Here is a 6,030-nt window from a genome sequence, read left to right on the forward strand (position 1 = left end):
AGTTTATATGAAGAATTTACAAACTCAATCTACACAAAATAGGAAAATAATCAATCTGAAGTATTTACAAACTCAATCTATGTAACACCCTAAATTTAATGATAAACTTTTTTATTAATTAAATAGGATTTTAAATAATTAATTTGATGTTAAAATTATTATAAAATATATGTTAATAAACTTTGTGATTAATTTTCATTTTATGAATGTTTTCTATGATGTGCTAGTTTGATACACATTATATTAAATGAGCGACATATATAATAAATATTTTATTTTATTATATTATATATATTTTTTAAAAAAGTAATAGTATTTTAGTGTAATATTTTGAAGAATAAGATTTTATGCGATTTTACGTGTATATACGCGCACCCAATTAATATAACATTCTTTTATGCGTTTGACTAATATTAAATGTGTACTTAACTATATTTATTTAATTATAAATATATTTTATTTTAATTATTTATTTTATAAATAATTATCTTTAGAATGTGGTAATATTGTGTTTGATTTTCTTTATTTTTATATACTTATTCTAATATTGTGATTATATATATATTTAGTATGATTTAGAAATTAATATAAAGTGTTGGTTTTATACTTATTTATTTTATAATTTGGAATATTCTCTAATGATGATAGTATTTTTTAAAAATATATTATCAGAGTGATTATTTTGAATATGAGGGTTTTGATTATTAATATATTTTAAAAGATTAATTACTTTATTTTATAAAATATTAGTTTGGAAATATTAGCAATATTTAGTAATTAAATAATGTTAAAAAATATATGTTAAAAACATTAGTTTTTGTACGTATTGGTTTTATTTAAAAATAAATAAAGGGACCAATAAGTTGTACCTATGTGTGAACCCTAATTGTTAATAAAATAAAACAACCAAAAAACCAAAGGGAATTGGACGGTCACTGAAAGGAAACACAACTACAACCTATTGTTTGGCACCGGTGGTCGATAACTGTTCCAAAAAATTTTCTCTATTTTCGTCCAAATTTCAGTATGTTGTTTTACTCATTTAACTATTCAATTAAACACAAATTTTCAGATTTTTAACAACCCGAATTTTTCTCTAAAATACCCGATTTCTCTGTTTACAAAATTCGTTATTTTGCACTATTCTTCTTCAACGTAAGTCCGATTTGAGTGAAACCAACGGCAAAACGATCGTGTGAAAAGTGGCTATATTATCCACTAATTTGTTTTATGATTTATGATAATTTTCCTTGGCCGAATTTCGAAATTTAGTTTTTAGAGTATTTTTTCATAATTTATGTTTGACGTTTACCCATAAACTGTCGAGTTAGATCGATTGAAGAACAAAATGTCAAAGAACAAAGATTGTTTTCTCAAGAAATCATACTCATGTGTGAAAGCATCGAAATAAGGTAAGGGGTGAGAGAGCGTGTGAATTCATGAGTATAATATATTGTGAGATGAACGAGAAAACCATATTTCCCAATAATTCATTTGTGACTCGCTACGTACGGCAGTAGCCCTTTGAGAGATAAATTAATTAATCTGCAAGTAATAAAATTGTGAGATTAAAATGTGGAATAGAAATATTTATAGAGTGTTGATTGATTTAATTTCGTTAAATGTGTGATATTTGAAATTATTGTGATATTTGATATCATTGCAATATTTGATTTCAAATGAATTTGGTGCATATGTTTGATTAAATGAGTTTATGTGAATGCAGTGGATAATATAAGTTTATTTGATGATGATGTATGATTTATGATATAAATTTGTGATAGGTTTATGTGATGATAATGATGATGTTTGATTGATGATAGTGGTTCTATAAAATTGTGATGAGTTTATGTGATGATATATGATTAATGATAGTGATATTGTGAATTTGTGATGAGAATATTGAAGTAACCCCATAGTTGGTGAAATAATTTTGATTCCAATTTGTGTTTGAGATGACGGTCTTAATGGAGTATCATAAGCCAACGAGGGGAGAAAATAAATATTGAGAATTTGTGAAGTGAAGATTATTTTGTCATCATATAGGTAGGGCCTGACAAGCCTAGTGATTCCGGGGAAGTAAAACGAATGAACTTGATTGTAGCGGTCTACTATTGAGCCTTAAGACAAGATTGTTAGACCTTGGAGGTGTTCGGATGGGGAATTCCTAGGTGACTTGGAGGTAACACTCCAAATGTCGGGAGCTACCATGCAACACATGTTTACCTCGACTGTCGCGTATATGTATCTCGGGTTGAGTTGAGGGGATCTATGAGGACATGACCAATTTGAGTTGTCAGTCCACCGGGATGGTGGCATAGTATCAAGCCTCCTAACCAAGTACTTCAGAGTTAGAATGGTACCACATTGTGAAGTAGAGTATAAGGTCATGCATAGCATTGCATTTCCTAGTGATTGTTTTGTTGTGATTGATGTGTTTCCAAAGCGATACTAATTTCTCTTAGACGATTTGATGTTATAGTAAAAGGTATTGATTTTCCTTGAGTGATTTTAACTTTTTAATGATATATTTTTCTTGAGCAATGTTTGTGTAATGATCTGGTTTTGTGATGACTGTTTACGTGTTCTCCTTACTTATATTATACTATTAACATGATTTCAAAACCCACCTCATTCGTTGTTTGTGTTTGACTGGCTTGGCCCTGCATTTGCGAAATCGCAGTTGTTACAGGTTAATGAATCTTGAAATTCAAGTTTGGGAGGAACACTACTCTGATAGGTGATGTCGGGAATAAGGGTTGTAACTTGTATTTTACTTATTTAAATTGAAATGATTTTTGTATGAAAATCTCATAAGTACTAGTAAGTTTTTAGAATTAAATCAAGTAATTATACTTAAATCAGACTTATTGAGATTGCACTATTTTATAGGCGTAAAGAAGTTTAAAGTGTTCCTTTCTATTTTTGAGAAACGTGATATCCTAAATTAAAAATAAAAGTTTTTATTTTCTTGGAAACATATTTGTATTTATCCGCTACAAATTTCATAGAAATATGATATAATTTATTATATATATTATTTTGGGGTTTAGGATGTCACAATCTACACAAAATAGAAATATAATCAATTTGAAAAATTTACAAAATCAATTAAAACAAAATACAATTCATAATTAAACAATGACTAAATTGAAACCCAAACTTTCAAACATATTTTTTATTAAGGTAAAGAGTATCACATAATCATAAACACGTCGAATAAATTCAAAGGTTTCATCAAACTTAACAACTTGAATTCACAGTATCAGTCAACAAAATCCTTTTTGAAGTACACATACTTATGTTCTAAATTAAGTGCAAATGTAGTCCCAACCCGGTGTCACTATCAGAGCGGGAATTCCCAAAAATAAAAAAAAAATGCTCAAAATAATATCAACACAATGCATATAATAAGAGTCTCCAAGACATGATGGCTTCAGCCCATCCGATGGTACTAGTCATCACCTGCATCTTACAACTTGTCTGCGTCCATCGCAAACGCCAAATACAAACAACGAGGGGTGAGTATCGAAATTATGTAACAGTATAAGATAAACGACGAGAACACACAATTAGTCAAATAAACACAAAAAGGAGAAACACTCAAGATCATAATATCAAATGTTAATCTAAATCAATCACAATAGAGCAGTCACAAGGATGAAATGCTATGCATGTCCTATACTCTATACTTTTTCATCATTTGGTACCATTCTACTCTGAAGTACTTGGTTAAGTGGTCTGATACTATCCACTACAAGAGTGGGCGGACAATTCATGAATGACCAAGTCCTCATAGATCCCCACAACTCAACCCGAGAGACATATACGTGACGGTCAGGGTACTCTTGTGTTGCATGGTAGCTCCCGGCCTTAGGGAATAACCCACTAATCCACTTAGGAATTCCCCACTAGAGGTACCCCCAAGGTCTATTAGTCTTACCTTACAGTTCGACAGTAGCCCTCCACGATCAGGCTCATTCAGTTGTACTTCCCCGAATCACCAGGTTTGTTAGACCCTCCCTATATGATGACAAAATAATCATAACTCCAAAATCTACAACACATATCTCAGACTTACTCGATCATCACAACCCAATAAGTTTCAGTTTGGCTTCACAATATTCATCATTATATATAGTTATATCAGTCAATCACATAAAACCCAATATTTGATTTACACTACTCAAAATACACAGTCCAGTCTCATCAATCACATAATAAGAAATCAATTAGGTGCACTTTCAAGTAATATCAGAATTTCAATCAAGTAGACAAGAACACTCAAATACATATCATTCATACAATAATAATTAGTATAGGTTTCATAAAATCAAATAACACGCAATCTTAATATAACTTAATTCACAACAACTCTATAGGTTTCTAAATTATATTTTAGTCCTCACTATTACCATTCATATATTATTAATTAATTATTATTACTCAATAGGGCTCAACTGTACGTAGTAAGCCCCGAATGAACATCTGGGAATTTCAGTATTCTCGTTCATCTCACGTTATTTTATACTCATAAAATCGAACCTCATCTCACCCCTTACCTTGGTTGAAGATTTTTCCAACGAAGTCGATCCACTTATTTAATGTGTTGCGTCTTCGCCAAACACTGTCTCTTATAGTTCGCAAAAAAAAAAAAAAATACATCAACGTAAAAGCCAAATATAAATTAGTTAATTGCTCCAATAGATAAATAATTTATTAATAATGCATAAATAAATTATCTGACATTTGTAATATAACTCAAGAATGTACTTAATATCATTAAACACACATATTACTATAATCAGATTTTGTTTAAACTAAACATGATAGGAAGAACTAAATATTGGGTCTATATATATATATATATAGCTTTGATTTTTAAATATATTTTTATATATATCACATAAATGCAGGTAATAATAATTAATTACAGCTTATTGGTTACACCCAATTTTATATTAAAAGCAAAACAAATTAAACCTTTTAATTGTGAATTCAATTAGACTCTTTGCCTTAAGATATGTGTCATTTGCTAACTTAATACTGCTAATAGATTCAGATGGGTGTTATTTAGCATATGTGTTATTTTCTAACATAATTATGCTAATAGCTTTAGATGTTGCTAATAACTCAAGATATATGTTATTTGCTAATTTAATTACTGCTAATGGTACCACAGAAATCCAACATTGTTAGAGATACCCATCGAATAATCTAAACTAGTTGGCAGAACAAGAAAATTCTCTCTAATACATTGACAGGTGAAGATTTCATAATATACATATGGTGAAAGCAATTCAAAAAGGCAAATGGAAAATCAAAATATTTCAATAAAAATCCTAATAAACATATCAATAAACATGGTTATGATAATGCTAAGGACTTAGATTCATTGCCACAAAAGCCAAAACAATTGGTTGAATACCCAAAAATATTGATTTTCCACTAAAGTATGTTTTATTTATTTATCATATAAGTAGCAATTCAACCAACAATTCCAATTTATTATTAACTGATATGAGTTATTGTTTGTACTAACATCCCCAGATATACTTAGTATCATTCATATTAATATATATATGTATAAGTCTAGAAGCCTAGCCACATTCATCACTAATTTTTTATTCATTCTGTAATAGGAAAGGCTAGTAGCATACCTGATTGTGGTTTGGAATTGGAATCGGAAATTGAAATTGGGATTGGAACCTGCTATATGGTTATGCTATATCGTAGTGTTGTTGTTATAACCCATGGATTGAAACACCGTTGTGGCGGACATGTTTTCTTTTTCTTTCCTTCGGTGCATACGCGTAACTTAGGCTAATTATATATATATATATATATATATATATATATATATGGCACATAGATGTTGACCTATCGTGCATATATGGTACATATATGAATATATATATGGTTAATGTATATAAGGCTCCAACATTATTATTATTATTAATATTATCTATTATTATTATTATTATTATTATTATTATTATTATTATTATTATTATTATTATTATTATTATT

The 6,030-nt window shown here is 29.0% G+C and overlaps 1 long non-coding RNA gene across 1 annotated transcript; it reads right to left on the reverse strand.

Annotated features, from left to right (window-relative positions):
• Window positions 1-3,164: 3,164 nt before the first annotated feature.
• Window positions 3,165-5,797, reverse strand: LOC140919502 (uncharacterized). The gene is made up of 3 exons (XR_012162117.1): window positions 5,661-5,797; window positions 4,563-4,633; window positions 3,165-3,483 (listed from the first exon to the last, which is right to left on the reverse strand). It is a non-coding gene; the product is annotated as an uncharacterized lncRNA (long non-coding RNA).
• Between the last annotated feature and the right edge of the window lie 233 nt (window positions 5,798-6,030).

The sequence above is a fragment of the Cicer arietinum genome, chromosome 3, assembly GCF_000331145.2.
Source record: "Cicer arietinum cultivar CDC Frontier isolate Library 1 chromosome 3, Cicar.CDCFrontier_v2.0, whole genome shotgun sequence".
Lineage (NCBI taxonomy): Eukaryota > Viridiplantae > Streptophyta > Magnoliopsida > Fabales > Fabaceae > Cicer > Cicer arietinum.